Here is a 22,561-nt window from a genome sequence, read left to right as displayed (position 1 = left end):
TGCCTGGCCAGGTGAGGCCTCTTCCCCTTTGAGTGCTGCCAGGTGGCCCGGGCCTTTCCCCCCCGACCTGTCTGCCTGCAGCTTTGGAGGGGGCCGCGGACGCAGACAGTCGGAGGCTTGCAGGGGTCGCCCTCCCTGACGGTGACCCCGCCCCTCCGTCTAGGGCGTCCTCCGGCGCCCGGCCTGCCCCTGTTGGTGTGAGTGTGAGAGGAGGCTGCAGGTGTGCCCCGGGGCAAGGTTTACCGTTCCCCAAGGGGGAAGTGGGCCTCCTTCCCCCATGGGGGAAGTGCGGGCCCTTTCCCCATGGTGTAGGGGTCACCCTGCCCCCTTGGTGCTGAGGGACCCCGCCCCCATTTACCGGCGATCCCCGCCCCCGGCGGCTCTGTGAAGTGCACCTGTGCTCAGGCAGAGTCCGGTGGGCGGGGTCAGTCTCCGGCCGGGGGCGGAGCCTGGGGCTCAGCAGCGCAGCTGAGGCAGGGGAGGACTCTTCCCCTTTGAGTGGTGCTGGGTTGCTGAGGGCTTTCCCCGCCGGCATGTCTGCCTGCCGTTTTGGAGGACGCCGCGGGCGCCGGCTGTCTGTGGCTTGCAGGGGTTGCCCTCCCTGACGGTGAACCCGCCCCTTCGTCTAGGGCGTCTTGGGGCACACGTCCTGCCCCGGGGTTTGTGAGTCCGAGAGGAGGGTGCAGGTGTGCCCCGGGAGGAAGGTTTACTTTTCCCACAAGGGGGAAGAGGGTCCCGTTTCCCCCTGGGGTAGAGGTCCCCTACCCCCGTGGGGGCTAAGGGTCCCCGAAACCCCTCGCCCGCGCCCCCTAGCGGCGGCGCTGGGAACTGCACCTGTGCTCAGGCAGAGTCCGGCGGGCGGGGTCAGGCTCCGGCCGGGGGCGGGGCCTGAGGCTCATCAGCGCTGCCTGGCCAGGTGAGGCCTCTTCCCCTTTGAGTGCTGCCGGGTGGCCCGGGCCTTTCCCCCGCGACCTGTCTGCCTGCAGCTTTGGAGGAGGCCGCGGACGCAGACAGTCCGAGGCATACAGGTGGTACCCTCCCTGACGGTGACCCCGCCCCTCCGTCTATGGCGTCCTCGGCGCACTGTCAGCAACTCGGGGTGTGAGTGCGGAGGAGGTTGCAGGTGTCCCCCGCGGGGGAGAGGGCCCCATGGCCAAAACGGGCTTGCGGTCCCTGCACCTTCCCGGGGCTCTTGGACTCTGTACCCCCGTGGTTGCAGAGCTCCCCTACCCGCTTGGGCTGAGGGTCCCCGAACCCCAGCCCCCCACCCTCGCCAGCGCCCCCTGGCGGCGGCTCTGTGAAGTGCACCTGTGCTCAGGCAGAGTCAGGCGGGCGGGGTCAGGCTCCGGCCGGGGGCGGGGCCTGAGTCCCATCAGCGCTGCCTGGCCAGGTGAGGCCTCTTCCCCTTTGAGTGCTGCCAGGTGGCCCGGGCCTTTCCCCCCCGACCTGTCTGCCTGCAGCTTTGGAGGGGGCCGCGGACGCAGACAGTCGGAGGCTTGCAGGGGTCGCCCTCCCTGACGGTGACCCCGCCCCTCCGTCTAGGGCGTCCTCCGGCGCCCGGCCTGCCCCTGTTGGTGTGAGTGCGAGAGGAGGCTGCAGGTGTGCCCCGGGGCAAGGTTTACCGTTCCCCAAGGGGGAAGTGGGCCTCCTTCCCCCATGGGGGAAGTGCGGGCCCTTTCCCCATGGTGTAGGGGTCACCCTGCCCCCTTGGTGCTGAGGGACCCCGCCCCCATTTACCGGCGATCCCCGCCCCCGGCGGCTCTGTGAAGTGCACCTGTGCTCAGGCAGAGTCCGGTGGGCGGGGTCAGTCTCCGGCCGGGGGCGGAGCCTGGGGCTCAGCAGCGCAGCTGAGGCAGGGGAGGACTCTTCCCCTTTGAGTGGTGCTGGGTTGCTGAGGGCTTTCCCCGCCGGCATGTCTGCCTGCCGTTTTGGAGGACGCCGCGGGCGCCGGCTGTCTGTGGCTTGCAGGGGTTGCCCTCCCTGACGGTGAACCCGCCCCTTCGTCTAGGGCGTCTTGGGGCACACGTCCTGCCCCGGGGTTTGTGAGTCCGAGAGGAGGGTGCAGGTGTGCCCCGGGAGGAAGGTTTACTTTTCCCACAAGGGGGAAGAGGGTCCCGTTTCCCCCTGGGGTAGAGGTTCCCCTACCCCCGTGGGGGCTAAGGGTCCCCGAAACCCCTCGCCCGCGCCCCCTAGCGGCGGCGCTGGGAACTGCACCTGTGCTCAGGCAGAGTCCGGCGGGCGGGGTCAGGCTCCGGCCGGGGGCGGGGCCTGAGGCTCATCAGCGCTGCCTGGCCAGGTGAGGCCTCTTCCCCTTTGAGTGCTGCCGGGTGGCCCGGGCCTTTCCCCCGCGACCTGTCTGCCTGCAGCTTTGGAGGAGGCCGTGGACGCAGACAGTCCGAGGCATACAGGTGGTACCCTCCCTGACGGTGACCCCGCCCTCCGTCTATGGCGTCCTCGGCGCACTGTCAGCAACTCGGGGTGTGAGTGCGGAGGAGGTTGCAGGTGTCCCCCGCGGGGGAGAGGGCCCCATGGCCAAAACGGGCTTGCGGTCCCTGCACCTTCCCGGGGCTCTTGGACTCTGTACCCCCGTGGTTGCAGAGCTCCCCTACCCGCTTGGGCTGAGGGTCCCCGAACCCCAGCCCCCCACCCTCGCCAGCGCCCCCTGGCGGCGGCTCTGTGAAGTGCACCTGTGCTCAGGCAGAGTCCGGCGGGCGGGGTCAGGCTCCGGCCGGGGGCGGAGCCTGGGGCTCAGCAGCGCAGCTGAGGCAGGGGAGGACTCTTCCCCTTTGAGTGGTGCTGGGTTGCTGAGGGCTTTCCCCGCCGGCATGTCTGCCTGCCGTTTTGGAGGACGTCGCGGGCGCCGGCTGTCTGTGGCTTGCAGGGGTTGCCCTCCCTGACGGTGAACCCGCCCCTTCGTCTAGGGCGTCTTGGGGCACACGTCCTGCCCCGGGGTTTGTGAGTCCGAGAGGAGGGAGCAGGTGTGCCCCGGGAGGAAGGTTTACTTTTCCCACAAGGGCGAAGAGGGTCCCGTTTCCCCCTGGGGTAGAGGTTGCCCTACCCCCGTGGGGGCTAAGGGTCCCCGAAACCCCTCGCCCGCGCCCCCTAGCGGCGGCGCTGGGAAATGCACCTGTGCTCAGGCAGAGTCCGGCGGGCGGGGTCAGGCTCCGGCCGGGGGCGGGGCCTGATGCTCATCAGCGCTGCCTGGACAGGTGAGGCCTCTTCCCCTTTGAGTGCTGCCGGGTGGCCCGGGCCTTTCCCCCGCGACCTGTCTGCCTGCAGCTTTGGAGGAGGCCGCGGACGCAGACAGTCCGAGGCATACAGGTGGTACCCTCCCTGACGGTGACCCCGCCCCTCCGTCTATGGCGTCCTCGGCGCACTGTCAGCAACTCGGGGTGTGAGTGCGGAGGAGGTTGCAGGTGTCCCCCGCGGGGGAGAGGGCCCCATGGCCAAAACGGGCTTGCGGTCCCTGCACCTTCCCGGGGCTCTTGGACTCTGTACCCCCGTGGTTGCAGAGCTCCCCTACCCGCTTGGGCTTAGGGTCCCCGAACCCCAGCCCCCCACCCTCGCCAGCGCCCCCTGGCGGCGGCTCTGTGAAGTGCACCTGTGCTCAGGCAGAGTCCGGCGGGCGGGGTCAGGCTCCGGCCGGGGGCGGGGCCTGAGTCACATCAGCGCTGCCTGGCCAGGTGAGGCCTCTTCCCCTTTGAGTGCTGCCAGGTGGCCCGGGCCTTTCCCCCCCGACCTGTCTGCCTGCAGCTTTGGAGGGGGCCGCGGACGCAGACAGTCGGAGGCTTGCAGGGGTCGCCCTCCCTGACGGTGACCCCGCCCCTCCGTCTAGGGCGTCCTCCGGCGCCCGGCCTGCCCCTGTTGGTGTGAGTGTGAGAGGAGGCTGCAGGTGTGCCCCGGGGCAAGGTTTACCGTTCCCCAAGGGGGAAGTGGGCCTCCTTCCCCCATGGGGGAAGTGCGGGCCCTTTCCCCATGGTGTAGGGGTCACCCTGCCCCCTTGGTGCTGAGGGACCCCGCCCCCATTTACCGGCGATCCCCGCCCCCGGCGGCTCTGTGAAGTGCACCTGTGCTCAGGCAGAGTCCGGTGGGCGGGGTCAGTCTCCGGCCGGGGGCGGAGCCTGGGGCTCAGCAGCGCAGCTGAGGCAGGGGAGGACTCTTCCCCTTTGAGTGGTGCTGGGTTGCTGAGGGCTTTCCCCGCCGGCATGTCTGCCTGCCGTTTTGGAGGACGCCGTGGGCGCCGGCTGTCTGTGGCTTGCAGGGGTTGCCCTCCCTGACGGTGAACCCGCCCCTTCGTCTAGGGCGTCTTGGGGCACACGTCCTGCCCCTGGTTTTGTGAGTCCGAGAGGAGGGTGCAGGTGTGCCCCGGGAGGAAGGTTTACTTTTCCCACAAGGGGGAAGAGGGTCCCGTTTCCCCCTGGGGTAGAGGTTCCCCTACCCCCGTGGGGGCTAAGGGTCCCCGAAACCCCTCGCCCGCGCCCCCTAGCGGCGGCGCTGGGAACTGCACCTGTGCTCAGGCAGAGTCTGGCGGGCGGGGTCAGGCACCGGCCGGGGGCGGGGCCTGAGGCTCATCAGAGCTGCCTGGCCAGGTGAGGCCTCTTCCCCTTTGAGTGCTGCCGGGTGGCCCGGGCCTTTCCCCTGCGACCTGTCTGCCTGCAGCTTTGGAGGAGGCCGCGGACGCAGACAGTCCGAGGCATACAGGTGGTACCCTCCCTGACGGTGACCCCGCCCCTCCGTCTATGGCGTCCTCGGCGCACTGTCAGCAACTCGGGGTGTGAGTGCGGAGGAGGTTGCAGGTGTCCCCCGCGGGGGAGAGGGCCCCATGGCCAAAACGGGCTTGCGGTCCCTGCACCTTCCCGGGGCTCTTGGACTCTGTACCCCCGTGGTTGCAGAGCTCCCCTACCCGCTTGGGCTGAGGGTCCCCGAACCCCAGCCCCCCACCCTCGCCAGCGCCCCCTGGCGGCGGCTCTGTGAAGTGCACCTGTGCTCAGGCATAGTCAGGCGGGCGGGGTCAGGCTCCGGCCGGGGGCGGGGCCTGAGTCCCATCAGCGCTGCCTGGCCAGGTGAGGCCTCTTCCCCTTTGAGTGCTGCCAGGTGGCCCGGGCCTTTCCCCCCCGACCTGTCTGCCTGCAGCTTTGGAGGGGGCCGCGGACGCAGACAGTCGGAGGCTTGCAGGGGTCGCCCTCCCTGACGGTGACCCCGCCCCTCCGTCTAGGGCGTCCTCCGGCGCCCGGCCTGCCCCTGTTGGTGTGAGTGCGAGAGGAGGCTGCAGGTGTGCCCCGGGGCAAGGTTTACCGTTCCCCAAGGGGGAAGTGGGCCTCCTTCCCCCATGGGGGAAGTGCGGGCCCTTTCCCCATGGTGTAGGGGTCACCCTGCCCCCTTGGTGCTGAGGGACCCCGCCCCCATTTACCGGCGATCCCCGCCCCCGGCGGCTCTGTGAAGTGCACCTGTGCTCAGGCAGAGTCCGGTGGGCGGGGTCAGTCTCCGGCCGGGGGCGGAGCCTGGGGCTCAGCAGCGCAGCTGAGGCAGGGGAGGACTCTTCCCCTTTGAGTGGTGCTGGGTTGCTGAGGGCTTTCCCCGCCGGCATGTCTGCCTGCCGTTTTGGAGGACGCCGCGGGCGCCGGCTGTCTGTGGCTTGCAGGGGTTGCCCTCCCTGACGGTGAACCCGCCCCTTCGTCTAGGGCGTCTTGGGGCACACGTCCTGCCCCGGGGTTTGTGAGTCCGAGAGGAGGGTGCAGGTGTGCCCCGGGAGGAAGGTTTACTTTTCCCACAAGGGGGAAGAGGGTCCCGTTTCCCCCTGGGGTAGAGGTTCCCCTACCCCCGTGGGGGCTAAGGGTCCCCGAAACCCCTCGCCCGCGCCCCCTAGCGGCGGCGCTGGGAACTGCACCTGTGCTCAGGCAGAGTCCGGCGGGCGGGGTCAGGCTCCGGCCGGGGGCGGGGCCTGAGGCTCATCAGCGCTGCCTGGCCAGGTGAGGCCTCTTCCCCTTTGAGTGCTGCCGGGTGGCCCGGGCCTTTCCCCCGCGACCTGTCTGCCTGCAGCTTTGGAGGAGGCCGTGGACGCAGACAGTCCGAGGCATACAGGTGGTACCCTCCCTGACGGTGACCCCGCCCTCCGTCTATGGCGTCCTCGGCGCACTGTCAGCAACTCGGGGTGTGAGTGCGGAGGAGGTTGCAGGTGTCCCCCGCGGGGGAGAGGGCCCCATGGCCAAAACGGGCTTGCGGTCCCTGCACCTTCCCGGGGCTCTTGGACTCTGTACCCCCGTGGTTGCAGAGCTCCCCTACCCGCTTGGGCTGAGGGTCCCCGAACCCCAGCCCCCCACCCTCGCCAGCGCCCCCTGGCGGCGGCTCTGTGAAGTGCACCTGTGCTCAGGCAGAGTCCGGCGGGCGGGGTCAGGCTCCGGCCGGGGGCGGAGCCTGGGGCTCAGCAGCGCAGCTGAGGCAGGGGAGGACTCTTCCCCTTTGAGTGGTGCTGGGTTGCTGAGGGCTTTCCCCGCCGGCATGTCTGCCTGCCGTTTTGGAGGACGTCGCGGGCGCCGGCTGTCTGTGGCTTGCAGGGGTTGCCCTCCCTGACGGTGAACCCGCCCCTTCGTCTAGGGCGTCTTGGGGCACACGTCCTGCCCCGGGGTTTGTGAGTCCGAGAGGAGGGAGCAGGTGTGCCCCGGGAGGAAGGTTTACTTTTCCCACAAGGGCGAAGAGGGTCCCGTTTCCCCCTGGGGTAGAGGTTGCCCTACCCCCGTGGGGGCTAAGGGTCCCCGAAACCCCTCGCCCGCGCCCCCTAGCGGCGGCGCTGGGAAATGCACCTGTGCTCAGGCAGAGTCCGGCGGGCGGGGTCAGGCTCCGGCCGGGGGCGGGGCCTGAGGCTCATCAGCGCTGCCTGGACAGGTGAGGCCTCTTCCCCTTTGAGTGCTGCCGGGTGGCCCGGGCCTTTCCCCCGCGACCTGTCTGCCTGCAGCTTTGGAGGAGGCCGCGGACGCAGACAGTCCGAGGCATACAGGTGGTACCCTCCCTGACGGTGACCCCGCCCCTCCGTCTATGGCGTCCTCGGCGCACTGTCAGCAACTCGGGGTGTGAGTGCGGAGGAGGTTGCAGGTGTCCCCCGCGGGGGAGAGGGCCCCATGGCCAAAACGGGCTTGCGGTCCCTGCACCTTCCCGGGGCTCTTGGACTCTGTACCCCCGTGGTTGCAGAGCTCCCCTACCCGCTTGGGCTTAGGGTCCCCGAACCCCAGCCCCCCACCCTCGCCAGCGCCCCCTGGCGGCGGCTCTGTGAAGTGCACCTGTGCTCAGGCAGAGTCCGGCGGGCGGGGTCAGGCTCCGGCCGGGGGCGGGGCCTGAGTCACATCAGCGCTGCCTGGCCAGGTGAGGCCTCTTCCCCTTTGAGTGCTGCCAGGTGGCCCGGGCCTTTCCCCCCCGACCTGTCTGCCTGCAGCTTTGGAGGGGGCCGCGGACGCAGACAGTCGGAGGCTTGCAGGGGTCGCCCTCCCTGACGGTGACCCCGCCCCTCCGTCTAGGGCGTCCTCCGGCGCCCGGCCTGCCCCTGTTGGTGTGAGTGTGAGAGGAGGCTGCAGGTGTGCCCCGGGGCAAGGTTTACCGTTCCCCAAGGGGGAAGTGGGCCTCCTTCCCCCATGGGGGAAGTGCGGGCCCTTTCCCCATGGTGTAGGGGTCACCCTGCCCCCTTGGTGCTGAGGGACCCCGCCCCCATTTACCGGCGATCCCCGCCCCCGGCGGCTCTGTGAAGTGCACCTGTGCTCAGGCAGAGTCCGGTGGGCGGGGTCAGTCTCCGGCCGGGGGCGGAGCCTGGGGCTCAGCAGCGCAGCTGAGGCAGGGGAGGACTCTTCCCCTTTGAGTGGTGCTGGGTTGCTGAGGGCTTTCCCCGCCGGCATGTCTGCCTGCCGTTTTGGAGGACGCCGCGGGCGCCGGCTGTCTGTGGCTTGCAGGGGTTGCCCTCCCTGACGGTGAACCCGCCCCTTCGTCTAGGGCGTCTTGGGGCACACGTCCTGCCCCTGGTTTTGTGAGTCCGAGAGGAGGGTGCAGGTGTGCCCCGGGAGGAAGGTTTACTTTTCCCACAAGGGGGAAGAGGGTCCCGTTTCCCCCTGGGGTAGAGGTTCCCCTACCCCCGTGGGGGCTAAGGGTCCCCGAAACCCCTCGCCCGCGCCCCCTAGCGGCGGCGCTGGGAACTGCACCTGTGCTCAGGCAGAGTCTGGCGGGCGGGGTCAGGCACCGGCCGGGGGCGGGGCCTGAGGCTCATCAGAGCTGCCTGGCCAGGTGAGGCCTCTTCCCCTTTGAGTGCTGCCGGGTGGCCCGGGCCTTTCCCCTGCGACCTGTCTGCCTGCAGCTTTGGAGGAGGCCGCGGACGCAGACAGTCCGAGGCATACAGGTGGTACCCTCCCTGACGGTGACCCCGCCCCTCCGTCTATGGCGTCCTCGGCGCACTGTCAGCAACTCGGGGTGTGAGTGCGGAGGAGGTTGCAGGTGTCCCCCGCGGGGGAGAGGGCCCCATGGCCAAAACGGGCTTGCGGTCCCTGCACCTTCCCGGGGCTCTTGGACTCTGTACCCCCGTGGTTGCAGAGCTCCCCTACCCGCTTGGGCTGAGGGTCCCCGAACCCCAGCCCCCCACCCTCGCCAGCGCCCCCTGGCGGCGGCTCTGTGAAGTGCACCTGTGCTCAGGCATAGTCAGGCGGGCGGGGTCAGGCTCCGGCCGGGGGCGGGGCCTGAGTCCCATCAGCGCTGCCTGGCCAGGTGAGGCCTCTTCCCCTTTGAGTGCTGCCAGGTGGCCCGGGCCTTTCCCCCCCGACCTGTCTGCCTGCAGCTTTGGAGGGGGCCGCGGACGCAGACAGTCGGAGGCTTGCAGGGGTCGCCCTCCCTGACGGTGACCCCGCCCCTCCGTCTAGGGCGTCCTCCGGCGCCCGGCCTGCCCCTGTTGGTGTGAGTGCGAGAGGAGGCTGCAGGTGTGCCCCGGGGCAAGGTTTACCGTTCCCCAAGGGGGAAGTGGGCCTCCTTCCCCCATGGGGGAAGTGCGGGCCCTTTCCCCATGGTGTAGGGGTCACCCTGCCCCCTTGGTGCTGAGGGACCCCGCCCCCATTTACCGGCGATCCCCGCCCCCGGCGGCTCTGTGAAGTGCACCTGTGCTCAGGCAGAGTCCGGTGGGCGGGGTCAGTCTCCGGCCGGGGGCGGAGCCTGGGGCTCAGCAGCGCAGCTGAGGCAGGGGAGGACTCTTCCCCTTTGAGTGGTGCTGGGTTGCTGAGGGCTTTCCCCGCCGGCATGTCTGCCTGCCGTTTTGGAGGACGCCGCGGGCGCCGGCTGTCTGTGGCTTGCAGGGGTTGCCCTCCCTGACGGTGAACCCGCCCCTTCGTCTAGGGCGTCTTGGGGCACACGTCCTGCCCCTGGGTTTGTGAGTCCGAGAGGAGGGTGCAGGTGTGCCCCGGGAGGAAGGTTTACTTTTCCCACAAGGGGGAAGAGGGTCCCGTTTCCCCCTGGGGTAGAGGTTCCCCTACCCCCATGGGGGCTAAGGGTCCCCGAAACCCCTCGCCCGCGCCCCCTAGCGGCGGCGCTGGGAACTGCACCTGTGCTCAGGCAGAGTCCGGCGGGCGGGGTCAGGCTCCGGCCGGGGGCGGGGCCTGAGGCTCATCAGCGCTGCCTGGCCAGGTGAGGCCTCTTCCCCTTTGAGTGCTGCCGGGTGGCCCGGGCCTTTCCCCCGCGACCTGTCTGCCTGCAGCTTTGGAGGAGGCCGCGGACGCAGACAGTCCGAGGCATACTGTGGTACCCTCCCTGACGGTGACCCCGCCCCTCCGTCTATGGCGTCCTCGGCGCACTGTCAGCAACTCGGGGTGTGAGTGCGGAGGAGGTTGCAGGTGTCCCCCGCGGGGGAGAGGGCCCCATGGCCAAAACGGGCTTGCGGTCCCTGCACCTTCCCGGGGCTCTTGGACTCTGTACCCCCGTGGTTGCAGAGCTCCCCTACCCGCTTGGGCTGAGGGTCCCCGAACCCCAGCCCCCCACCCTCGCCAGCGCCCCCTGGCGGCGGCTCTGTGAAGTGCACCTGTGCTCAGGCAGAGTCCGGCGGGCGGGGTCAGGCTCCGGCCGGGGGCGGGGCCTGAGTCCCATCAGCGCTGCCTGGCCAGGTGAGGCCTCTTCCCCTTTGAGTGCTGCCAGGTGGCCCGGGCCTTTCCCCCCCGACCTGTCTGCCTGCAGCTTTGGAGGGGGCCGCGGACGCAGACAGTCGGAGGCTTGCAGGGGTCGCCCTCCCTGACGGTGACCCCGCCCCTCCGTCGAGGGCGTCCTCCGGCGCCCGGCCTGCCCCTGTTGGTGTGAGTGCGAGAGGAGGCTGCAGGTGTGCCCCGGGGCAAGGTTTACCGTTCCCCAAGGGGGAAGTGGGCCTCCTTCCCCCATGGGGGAAGTGCGGGCCCTTTCCCCATGGTGTAGGGGTCACCCTGCCCCCTTGGTGCTGAGGGACCCCGCCCCCATTTACCGGCGATCCCCGCCCCCGGCGGCTCTGTGAAGTGCACCTGTGCTCAGGCAGAGTCCGGTGGGCGGGGTCAGTCTCCGGCCGGGGGCGGAGCCTGGGGCTCAGCAGCGCAGCTGAGGCAGGGGAGGACTCTTCCCCTTTGAGTGGTGCTGGGTTGCTGAGGGCTTTCCCCGCCGGCATGTCTGCCTGCCGTTTTGGAGGACGCCGCGGGCGCCGGCTGTCTGTGGCTTGCAGGGGTTGCCCTCCCTGACGGTGAACCCGCCCCTTCGTCTAGGGCGTCTTGGGGCACACGTCCTGCCCCGGGGTTTGTGAGTCCGAGAGGAGGGTGCAGGTGTGCCCCGGGAGGAAGGTTTACTTTTCCCACAAGGGCGAAGAGGGTCCCGTTTCCCCCTGGGGTAGAGGTTCCCCTACCCCCGTGGGGGCTAAGGGTCCCCGAAACCCCTCGCCCGCGCCCCCTAGCGGCGGCGCTGGGAACTGCACCTGTGCTCAGGCAGAGTCCGGCGGGCGGGGTCAGGCTCCGGCCGGGGGCGGGGCCTGAGGCTCATCAGCGCTGCCTGGCCAGGTGAGGCCTCTTCCCCTTTGAGTGCTGCCGGGTGGCCCGGGCCTTTCCCCCGCGACCTGTCTGCCTGCAGCTTTGGAGGAGGCCGCGGACGCAGACAGTCCGAGGCATACAGGTGGTACCCTCCCTGACGGTGACCCCGCCCCTCCGTCTATGGCGTCCTCGGCGCACTGTCAGCAACTCGGGGTGTGAGTGCGGAGGAGGTTGCAGGTGTCCCCCGCGGGGGAGAGGGCCCCATGGCCAAAACGGGCTTGCGGTCCCTGCACCTTCCCGGGGCTCTTGGACTCTGTACCCCCGTGGTTGCAGAGCTCCCCTACCCGCTTGGGCTGAGGGTCCCCGAACCCCAGCCCCCCACCCTCGCCAGCGCCCCCTGGCGGCGGCTCTGTGAAGTGCACCTGTGCTCAGGCAGAGTCCGGCGGGCGGGGTCAGGCTCCGGCCGGGGGCGGGGCCTGAGTCCCATCAGCGCTGCCTGGCCAGGTGAGGCCTCTTCCCCTTTGAGTGCTGCCAGGTGGCCCGGGCCTTTCCCCCCCGACCTGTCTGCCTGCAGCTTTGGAGGGGGCCGCGGACGCAGACAGTCGGAGGCTTGCAGGGGTCGCCCTCCCTGACGGTGACCCCGCCCCTCCGTCTAGGGCGTCCTCCGGCGCCCGGCCTGCCCCTGTTGGTGTGAGTGCGAGAGGAGGCTGCAGGTGTGCCCCGGGGCAAGGTTTACCGTTCCCCAAGGGGGAAGTGGGCCTCCTTCCCCCATGGGGGAAGTGCGGGCCCTTTCCCCATGGTGTAGGGGTCACCCGCCCCCTTGGTGCTGAGGGACCCCGCCCCCATTTACCGGCGATCCCCGCCCCCGGCGGCTCTGTGAAGTGCACCTGTGCTCAGGCAGAGTCCGGTGGGCGGGGTCAGTCTCCGGCCGGGGGCGGAGCCTGGGGCTCAGCAGCGCAGCTGAGGCAGGGGAGGACTCTTCCCCTTTGAGTGGTGCTGGGTTGCTGAGGGCTTTCCCCGCCGGCATGTCTGCCTGCCGTTTTGGAGGACGCCGCCGGCGCCGGCTGTCTGTGGCTTGCAGGGGTTGCCCTCCCTGACGGTGAACCCGCCCCTTCGTCTAGGGCGTCTTGGGGCACACGTCCTGCCCCGGGGTTTGTGAGTCCGAGAGGAGGGTGCAGGTGTGCCCCGGGAGGAAGGTTTACTTTTCCCACAAGGGCGAAGAGGGTCCCGTTTCCCCCTGGGGTAGAGGTTCCCCTACCCCCGTGGGGGCTAAGGGTCCCCGAAACCCCTCGCCCGCGCCCCCTAGCGGCGGCGCTGGGAACTGCACCTGTGCTCAGGCAGAGTCCGGCGGGCGGGGTCAGGCTCCGGCCGGGGGCGGGGCCTGAGGCTCATCAGCGCTGCCTGGACAGGTGAGGCCTCTTCCCCTTTGAGTGCTGCCGGGTGGCCCGGGCCTTTCCCCCGCGACCTGTCTGCCTGCAGCTTTGGAGGAGGCCGCGGACGCAGACAGTCCGAGGCATACAGGTGGTACCCTCCCTGACGGTGACCCCGCCCCTCCGTCTATGGCGTCCTCGGCGCACTGTCAGCAACTCGGGGTGTGAGTGCGGAGGAGGTTGCAGGTGTCCCCCGCGGGGGAGAGGGCCCCATGGCCAAAACGGGCTTGCGGTCCCTGCACCTTCCCGGGGCTCTTGGACTCTGTACCCCCGTGGTTGCAGAGCTCCCCTACCCGCTTGGGCTGAGGGTCCCCGAACCCCAGCCCCCCACCCTCGCCAGCGCGCCCTGGCGGCGGCTCTGTGAAGTGCACCTGTGCTCAGGCAGAGTCCGGCGGGCGGGGTCAGGCTCCGGCCGGGGGCGGGGCCTGAGTCCCATCAGCGCTGCCTGGCCAGGTGAGGCCTCTTCCCCTTTGAGTGCTGCCAGGTGGCCCGGGCCTTTCCCCCCCGACCTGTCTGCCTGCAGCTTTGGAGGGGGCCGCGGACGCAGACAGTCGGAGGCTTGCAGGGGTCGCCCTCCCTGACGGTGACCCCGCCCCTCCGTCTAGGGCGTCCTCCGGCGCCCGGCCTGCCCCTGTTGGTGTGAGTGCGAGAGGAGGCTGCAGGTGTGCCCCGGGGCAAGGTTTACCGTTCCCCAAGGGGGAAGTGGGCCTCCTTCCCCCATGGGGGAAGTGCGGGCCCTTTCCCCATGGTGTAGGGGTCACCCTGCCCCCTTGGTGCTGAGGGACCCCGCCCCCATTTACCGGCGATCCCCGCCCCCGGCGGCTCTGTGAAGTGCACCTGTGCTCAGGCAGAGTCCGGTGGGCGGGGTCAGTCTCCGGCCGGGGGCGGAGCCTGGGGCTCAGCAGCGCAGCTGAGGCAGGGGAGGACTCTTCCCCTTTGAGTGGTGCTGGGTTGCTGAGGGCTTTCCCCGCCGGCATGTCTGCCTGCCGTTTTGGAGGATGTCGCGGGCGCCGGCTGTCTGTGGCTTGCAGGGGTTGCCCTCCCTGACGGTGAACCCGCCCCTTCGTCTAGGGCGTCTTGGGGCACACGTCCTGCCCCGCGGTTTGTGAGTCCGAGAGGAGGGTGCAGGTGTGCCCCGGGAGGAAGGTTTACTTTTCCCACAAGGGCGAAGAGGGTCCCGTTTCCCCCTGGGGTAGAGGTTCCCCTACCCCCGTGGGGGCTAAGGGTCCCCGAAACCCCTCGCCCGCGCCCCCTAGCGGCGGCGCTGGGAACTGCACCTGTGCTCAGGCAGAGTCCGGCGGGCGGGGTCAGGCTCCGGCCGGGGGCGGGGCCTGAGGCTCATCAGCGCTGCCTGGACAGGTGAGGCCTCTTCCCCTTTGAGTGCTGCCGGGTGGCCCGGGCCTTTCCCCCGCGACCTGTCTGCCTGCAGCTTTGGAGGAGGCCGCGGACGCAGACAGTCCGAGGCATACAGGTGGTACCCTCCCTGACGGTGACCCCGCCCCTCCGTCTATGGCGTCCTCGGCGCACTGTCAGCAACTCGGGGTGTGAGTGCGGAGGAGGTTGCAGGTGTCCCCCGCGGGGGAGAGGGCCCCATGGCCAAAACGGGCTTGCGGTCCCTGCACCTTCCCGGGGCTCTTGGACTCTGTACCCCCGTGGTTGCAGAGCTCCCCTACCCGCTTGGGCTGAGGGTCCCCGAACCCCAGCCCCCCACCCTCGCCAGCGCCCCCTGGCGGCGGCTCTGTGAAGTGCACCTGTGCTCAGGCAGAGTCCGGCGGGCGGGGTCAGGCTCCGGCCGGGGGCGGGGCCTGAGTCCCATCAGCGCTGCCTGGCCAGGTGAGGCCTCTTCCCCTTTGAGTGCTGCCAGGTGGCCCGGGCCTTTCCCCCCCGACCTGTCTGCCTGCAGCTTTGGAGGGGGCCGCGGACGCAGACAGTCGGAGGCTTGCAGGGGTCGCCCTCCCTGACGGTGACCCCGCCCCTCCGTCTAGGGCGTCCTCCGGCGCCCGGCCTGCCCCTGTTGGTGTGAGTGCGAGAGGAGGCTGCAGGTGTGCCCCGGGGCAAGGTTTACCGTTCCCCAAGGGGGAAGTGGGCCTCCTTCCCCCATGGGGGAAGTGCGGGCCCTTTCCCCATGGTGTAGGGGTCACCCTGCCCCCTTGGTGCTGAGGGACCCCGCCCCCATTTACCGGCGATCCCCGCCCCCGGCGGCTCTGTGAAGTGCACCTGTGCTCAGGCAGAGTCCGGTGGGCGGGGTCAGTCTCCGGCCGGGGGCGGAGCCTGGGGCTCAGCAGCGCAGCTGAGGCAGGGGAGGACTCTTCCCCTTTGAGTGGTGCTGGGTTGCTGAGGGCTTTCCCCGCCGGCATGTCTGCCTGCCGTTTTGGAGGACGCCGCGGGCGCCGGCTGTCTGTGGCTTGCAGGGGTTGCCCTCCCTGACGGTGAACCCGCCCCTTCGTCTAGGGCGTCTTGGGGCACACGTCCTGCCCCTGGGTTTGTGAGTCCGAGAGGAGGGTGCAGGTGTGCCCCGGGAGGAAGGTTTACTTTTCCCACAAGGGGGAAGAGGGTCCCGTTTCCCCCTGGGGTAGAGGTTCGCCTACCCCCGTGGGGGCTAAGGGTCCCCGAAACCCCTCGCCCGCGCCCCCTAGCGGCGGCGCTGGGAACTGCACCTGTGCTCAGGCAGAGTCCGGCGGGCGGGGTCAGGCTCCGGCCGGGGGCGGGGCCTGAGGCTCATCAGCGCTGCCTGGCCAGGTGAGGCCTCTTCCCCTTTGAGTGCTGCCGGGTGGCCCGGGCCTTTCCCCCGCGACCTGTCTGCCTGCAGCTTTGGAGGAGGCCGCGGACGCAGACAGTCCGAGGCATACAGGTGGTACCCTCCCTGACGGTGACCCCGCCCCTCCGTCTATGGCGTCCTCGGCGCACTGTCAGCAACTCGGGGTGTGAGTGCGGAGGAGGTTGCAGGTGTCCCCCGCGGGGGAGAGGGCCCCATGGCCAAAACGGGCTTGCGGTCCCTGCACCTTCCCGGGGCTCTTGGACTCTGTACCCCCGTGGTTGCAGAGCTCCCCTACCCGCTTGGGCTGAGGGTCCCCGAACCCCAGCCCCCCACCCTCGCCAGCGCCCCCTGGCGGCGGCTCTGTGAAGTGCACCTGTGCTCAGGCAGAGTCCGGCGGGCGGGGTCAGGCTCCGGCCGGGGGCGGGGCCTGAGTCCCATCAGCGCTGCCTGGCCAGGTGAGGCCTCTTCCCCTTTGAGTGCTGCCAGGTGGCCCGGGCCTTTCACCCCCGACATGTCTGCCTGCAGCTTTGGAGGGGGCCGCGGACGCAGACAGTCGGAGGCTTGCAGGGGTCGCCCTCCCTGACGGTGACCCCGCCCCTCCGTCTAGGGCGTCCTCCGGCGCCCGGCCTGCCCCTGTTGGTGTGAGTGCGAGAGGAGGCTGCAGGTGTGCCCCGGGGCAAGGTTTACCGTTCCCCAAGGGGGAAGTGGGCCTCCTTCCCCCATGGGGGAAGTGCGGGCCCTTTCCCCATGGTGTAGGGGTCACCCTGCCCCCTTGGTGCTGAGGGACCCCGCCCCCATTTACCGGCGATCCCCGCCCCCGGCGGCTCTGTGAAGTGCACCTGTGCTCAGGCAGAGTCCGGTGGGCGGGGTCAGTCTCCGGCCGGGGGCGGAGCCTGGGGCTCAGCAGCGCAGCTGAGGCAGGGGAGGACTCTTCCCCTTTGAGTGGTGCTGGGTTGCTGAGGGCTTTCCCCGCCGGCATGTCTGCCTGCCGTTTTGGAGGACGTCGCGGGCGCCGGCTGTCTGTGGCTTGCAGGGGTTGCCCTCCCTGACGGTGAAACCGCCCCTTCGTCTAGGGCGTCTTGGGGCACACGTCCTGCCCCGGGGTTTGTGAGTCCGAGAGGAGGGTGCAGGTGTGCCCCGGGAGGAAGGTTTACTTTTCCCACAAGGGGGAAGAGGGTCCCGTTTCCCCCTGGGGTAGAGGTTCCCCTACCCCCGTGGGGGCTAAGGGTCCCCGAAACCCCTCGCCCGCGCCCCCTAGCGGCGGCGCTGGGAACTGCACCTGTGCTCAGGCAGAGTCCGGCGGGCGGGGTCAGGCTCCGGCCGGGGGCGGGGCCTGAGGCTCATCAGCGCTGCCTGGCCAGGTGAGGCCTCTTCCCCTTTGAGTGCTGCCGGGTGGCCCGGGCCTTTCCCCCGCGACCTGTCTGCCTGCAGCTTTGGAGGAGGCCGCGGACGCAGACAGTCCGAGGCATACAGGTGGTACCCTCCCTGACGGTGACCCCGCCCCTCCGTCTATGGCGTCCTCGGCGCACTGTCAGCAACTCGGGGTGTGAGTGCGGAGGAGGTTGCAGGTGTCCCCCGCGGGGGAGAGGGCCCCATGGCCAAAACGGGCTTGCGGTCCCTGCACCTTCCCGGGGCTCTTGGACTCTGTACCCCCGTGGTTGCAGAGCTCCCCTACCCGCTTGGGCTGAGGGTCCCCGAACCCCAGCCCCCCACCCTCGCCAGCGCCCCCTGGCGGCGGCTCTGTGAAGTGCACCTGTGCTCAGGCAGAGTCCGGCGGGCGGGGTCAGGCTCCGGCCGGGGGCGGGGCCTGAGTCCCATCAGCGCTGCCTGGCCAGGTGAGGCCTCTTCCCCTTTGAGTGCTGCCAGGTGGCCCGGGCCTTTCACCCCCGACATGTCTGCCTGCAGCTTTGGAGGGGGCCGCGGACGCAGACAGTCGGAGGCTTGCAGGGGTCGCCCTCCCTGACGGTGACCCCGCCCCTCCGTCTAGGGCGTCCTCCGGCGCCCGGCCTGCCCCTGTTGGTGTGAGTGCGAGAGGAGGCTGCAGGTGTGCCCCGGGGCAAGGTTTACCGTTCCCCAAGGGGGAAGTGGGCCTCCTTCCCCCATGGGGGAAGTGCGGGCCCTTTCCCCATGGTGTAGGGGTCACCCTGCCCCCTTGGTGCTGAGGGACCCCGCCCCCATTTACCGGCGATCCCCGCCCCCGGCGGCTCTGTGAAGTGCACCTGTGCTCAGGCAGAGTCCGGTGGGCGGGGTCAGTCTCCGGCCGGGGGCGGAGCCTGGGGCTCAGCAGCGCAGCTGAGGCAGGGGAGGACTCTTCCCCTTTGAGTGGTGCTGGGTTGCTGAGGGCTTTCCCCGCCGGCATGTCTGCCTGCCGTTTTGGAGGACGTCGCGGGCGCCGGCTGTCTGTGGCTTGCAGGGGTTGCCCTCCCTGACGGTGAACCCGCCCCTTCGTCTAGGGCGTCTTGGGGCACACGTCCTGCCCCGGGGTTTGTGAGTCCGAGAGGAGGGTGCAGGTGTGCCCCGGGAGGAAGGTTTACTTTTCCCACAAGGGCGAAGAGGGTCCCGTTTCCCCCTGGGGTAGAGGTTCCCCTACCCCCGTGGGGGCTAAGGGTCCCCGAAACCCCTCGCCCGCGCCCCCTAGCGGCGGCGCTGGGAACTGCACCTGTGCTCAGGCAGAGTCCGGCGGGCGGGGTCAGGCTCCGGCCGGGGGCGGGGCCTGAGGCTCATCAGCGCTGCCTGGCCAGGTGAGGCCTCTTCCCCTTTGAGTGCTGCCGGGTGGCCCGGGCCTTTCCCCCGCGACCTGTCTGCCTGCAGCTTTGGAGGAGGCCGCGGACGCAGACAGTCCGAGGCATACAGGTGGTACCCTCCCTGACGGTGACCCCGCCCCTCCGTCTATGGCGTCCTCGGCGCACTGTCAGCAACTCGGGGTGTGAGTGCGGAGGAGGTTGCAGGTGTCCCCCGCGGGGGAGAGGGCCCCATGGCCAAAACGGGCTTGCGGTCCCTGCACCTTCCCGGGGCTCTTGGACTCTGTACCCCCGTGGTTGCAGAGCTCCCCTACCCGCTTGGGCTGAGGGTCCCCGAACCCCAGCCCCCCACCCTCGCCAGCGCCCCCTGGCGGCGGCTCTGTGAAGTGCACCTGTGCTCAGGCAGAGTCCGGCGGGCGGGGTCAGGCTCCGGCCGGGGGCGGGGCCTGAGTCCCATCAGCGCTGCCTGGCCAGGTGAGGCCTCTTCCCCTTTGAGTGCTGCCAGGTGGCCCGGGCCTTTCCCCCCCGACCTGTCTGCCTGCAGCTTTGGAGGGGGCCGCGGACGCAGACAGTCGGAGGCTTGCAGGGGTCGCCCTCCCTGACGGTGACCCCGCCCCTCCGTCTAGGGCGTCCTCCGGCGCCCGGCCTGCCCCTGTTGGTGTGAGTGCGAGAGGAGGCTGCAGGTGTGCCCCGGGGCAAGGTTTACCGTTCCCCAAGGGGGAAGTGGGCCTCCTTCCCCCATGGGGGAAGTGCGGGCCCTTTCCCCATGGTGTAGGGGTCACCCTGCCCCCTTGGTGCTGAGGGACCCCGCCCCCATTTACCGGCGATCCCCGCCCCCGGCGGCTCTGTGAAATGCACCTGTGCTCAGGCAGAGTCCGGTGGGCGGGGTCAGTCTCCGGCCGGGGGCGGAGCCTGGGGCTCAGCAGCGCAGCTGAGGCAGGGGAGGACTCTTCCCCTTTGAGTGGTGCTGGGTTGCTGAGGGCTTTCCCCGCCGGCATGTCTGCCTGCCGTTTTGGAGGACGCCGCGGGCGCCGGCTGTCTGTGGCTTGCAGGGGTTGCCCTCCCTGACGGTGAACCCGCCCCTTCTTCTAGGGCGTCTTGGGGCACACGTCCTGCCCCTGGGTTTGTGAGTCCGAGAGGAGGGTGCAGGTGTGCCCCGGGAGGAAGGTTTACTTTTCCCACAAGGGCGAAGAGGGTCCCGTTTCCCCCTGGGGTAGAGGTTCCCCTACCCCCGTGGGGGCTAAGGGTCCCCGAAACCCCTCGCCCGCGCCCCCTAGCGGCGGCGCTGGGAACTGCACCTGTGCTCAGGCAGAGTCCGGCGGGCGGGGTCAGGCTCCGGCCGGGGGCGGGGCCTGAGGCTCATCAGCGCTGCCTGGCCAGGTGAGGCCTCTTCCCCTTTGAGTGCTGCCGGGTGGCCCGGGCCTTTCCCCCGCGACCTGTCTGCCTGCAGCTTTGGAGGAGGCCGCGGACGCAGACAGTCCGAGGCATACAGGTGGTACCCTCCCTGACGGTGACCCCGCCCCTCCGTCTATGGCGTCCTCGGCGCACTGTCAGCAACTCGGGGTGTGAGTGCGGAGGAGGTTGCAGGTGTCCCCCGCGGGGGAGAGGGCCCCATGGCCAAAACGGGCTTGCGGTCCCTGCACCTTCCCGGGGCTCTTGGACTCTGTACCCCCGTGGTTGCAGAGCTCCCCTACCCGCTTGGGCTGAGGGTCCCCGAACCCCAGCCCCCCACCCTCGCCAGCGCCCCCTGGCGGCGGCTCTGTGAAGTGCACCTGTGCTCAGGCAGAGTCCGGCGGGCGGGGTCAGGCTCCGGCCGGGGGCGGGGCCTGAGTCCCATCAGCGCTGCCTGGCCAGGTGAGGCCTCTTCCCCTTTGAGTGCTGCCAGGTGGCCCGGGCCTTTCCCCCCCGACCTGTCTGCCTGCAGCTTTGGAGGGGGCCGCGGACGCAGACAGTCGGAGGCTTGCAGGGGTCGCCCTCCCTGACGGTGACCCCGCCCCTCCGTCTAGGGCGTCCTCCGGCGCCCGGCCTGCCCCTGTTGGTGTGAGTGCGAGAGGAGGCTGCAGGTGTGCCCCGGGGCAAGGTTTACCGTTCCCCAAGGGGGAAGTGGGCCTCCTTCCCCCATGGGGGAAGTGCGGGCCCTTTCCCCATGGTGTAGGGGTCACCCTGCCCCCTTGGTGCTGAGGGACCCCGCCCCCATTTACCGGCGATCCCCGCCCCCGGCGGCTCTGTGAAGTGCACCTGTGCTCAGGCAGAGTCCGGTGGGCGGGGTCAGTCTCCGGCCGGGGGCGGAGCCTGGGGCTCAGCAGCGCAGCTGAGGCAGGGGAGGACTCTTCCCCTTTGAGTGGTGCTGGGTTGCTGAGGGCTTTCCCCGCCGGCATGTCTGCCTGCCGTTTTGGAGGACGCCGCGGGCGCCGGCTGTCTGTGGCTTGCAGGGGTTGCCCTCCCTGACGGTGAACCCGCCCCTTCGTCTAGGGCGTCTTGGGGCACACGTCCTGCCCCGGGGTTTGTGAGTCCGAGAGGAGGGTGCAGGTGTGCCCCGGGAGGAAGGTTTACTTTTCCCACAAGGGGGAAGAGGGTCCCGTTTCCCCCTGGGGTAGAGGTTCCCCTACCCCCGTGGGGGCTAAGGGTCCCCGAAACCCCTCGCCCGCGCCCCCTAGCGGCGGCGCTGGGAACTGCACCTGTGCTCAGGCAGAGTCCGGCGGGCGGGGTCAGGCTCCGGCCGGGGGCGGGGCCTGAGGCTCATCAGCGCTGCCTGGCCAGGTGAGGCCTCTTCCCCTTTGAGTGCTGCCGGGTGGCCCGGGCCTTTCCCCCGCGACCTGTCTGCCTGCAGCTTTGGAGGAGGCCGCGGACGCAGACAGTCCGAGGCATACAGGTGGTACCCTCCCTGACGGTGACCCCGCCCCTCCGTCTATGGCGTCCTCGGCGCACTGTCAGCAACTCGGGGTGTGAGTGCGGAGGAGCTTGCAGGTGTCCCCCGCGGGGGAGAGGGCCCCATGGCCAAAACGGGCTTGCGGTCCCTGCACCTTCCCGGGGCTCTTGGACTCTGTACCCCCGTGGTTGCAGAGCTCCCCTACCCGCTTGGGCTGAGGGTCCCCGAACCCCAGCCCCCCACCCTCGCCAGCGCCCCCTGGCGGCGGCTCTGTGAAGTGCACCTGTGCTCAGGCAGAGTCCGGCGGGCGGGGTCAGGCTCCGGCCGGGGGCGGGGCCTGAGTCCCATCAGCGCTGCCTGGCCAGGTGAGGCCTCTTCCCCTTTGAGTGCTGCCAGGTGGCCCGGGCCTTTCCCCCCCGACCTGTCTGCCTGCAGCTTTGGAGGGGGCCGCGGACGCAGACAGTCAGAGGCTTGCAGGGGTCGCCCTCCCTGACGGTGACCCCGCCCCTCCGTCTAGGGCGTCCTCCGGCGCCCGGCCTGCCCCTGTTGGTGTGAGTGCGAGAGGAGGCTGCAGGTGTGCCCCGGGGCAAGGTTTACCGTTCCCCAAGGGGGAAGTGGGCCTCCTTCCCCCATGGGGGAAGTGCGGGCCCTTTCCCCATGGTGTAGGGGTCACCCTGCCCCCTTGGTGCTGAGGGACCCCGCCCCCATTTACCGGCGATCCCCGCCCCCGGCGGCTCTGTGAAGTGCACCTGTGCTCAGGCAGAGTCCGGTGGGCGGGGTCAGTCTCCGGCCGGGGGCGGAGCCTGGGGCTCAGCAGCGCAGCTGAGGCAGGGGAGGACTCTTCCCCTTTGAGTGGTGCTGGGTTGCTGAGGGCTTTCCCCGCCGGCATGTCTGCCTGCCGTTTTGGAGGACGCCGCGGGCGCCGGCTGTCTGTGGCTTGCAGGGGTTGCCCTCCCTGACGGTGAACCCGCCCCTTCGTCTAGGGCGTCTTGGGGCACACGTCCTGCCCCGGGGTTTGTGAGTCCGAGAGGAGGGTGCAGGTGTGCCCCGGGAGGAAGGTTTACTTTTCCCACAAGGGCGAAGAGGGTCCCGTTTCCCCCTGGGGTAGAGGTTCCCCTACCCCCGTGGGGGCTAAGGGTCCCCGAAACCCCTCGCCCGCGCCCCCTAGCGGCGGCGCTGGGAACTGCACCTGTGCTCAGGCAGAGTCCGGCGGGCGGGGTCAGGCTCCGGCCGGGGGCGGGGCCTGAGGCTCATCAGCGCTGCCTGGACAGGTGAGGCCTCTTCCCCTTTGAGTGCTGCCGGGTGGCCCGGGCCTTTCCCCCGCGACCTGTCTGCCTGCAGCTTTGGAGGAGGCCGCGGACGCAGACAGTCCGAGGCATACAGGTGGTACCCTCCCTGACGGTGACCCCGCCCCTCCGTCTATGGCGTCCTCGGCGCACTGTCAGCAACTCGGGGTGTGAGTGCGGAGGAGGTTGCAGGTGTCCCCCGCGGGGGAGAGGGCCCCATGGCCAAAACGGGCTTGCGGTCCCTGCACCTTCCCGGGGCTCTTGGACTCTGTACCCCCGTGGTTGCAGAGCTCCCCTACCCGCTTGGGCTGAGGGTCCCCGAACCCCAGCCCCCCACCCTCGCCAGCGCCCCCTGGCGGCGGCTCTGTGAAGTGCACCTGTGCTCAGGCAGAGTCCGGCGGGCGGGGTCAGGCTCCGGCCGGGGGCGGGGCCTGAGTCCCATCAGCGCTGCCTGGCCAGGTGAGGCCTCTTCCCCTTTGAGTGCTG

This window comes from Talpa europaea (genome assembly GCF_964194135.1).
Source record: "Talpa europaea genome assembly, chromosome: 7".
Classification (NCBI taxonomy): Eukaryota; Metazoa; Chordata; class Mammalia; order Eulipotyphla; family Talpidae; genus Talpa; species Talpa europaea.
Note: the sequence above shows the minus strand (reverse complement) of the source record.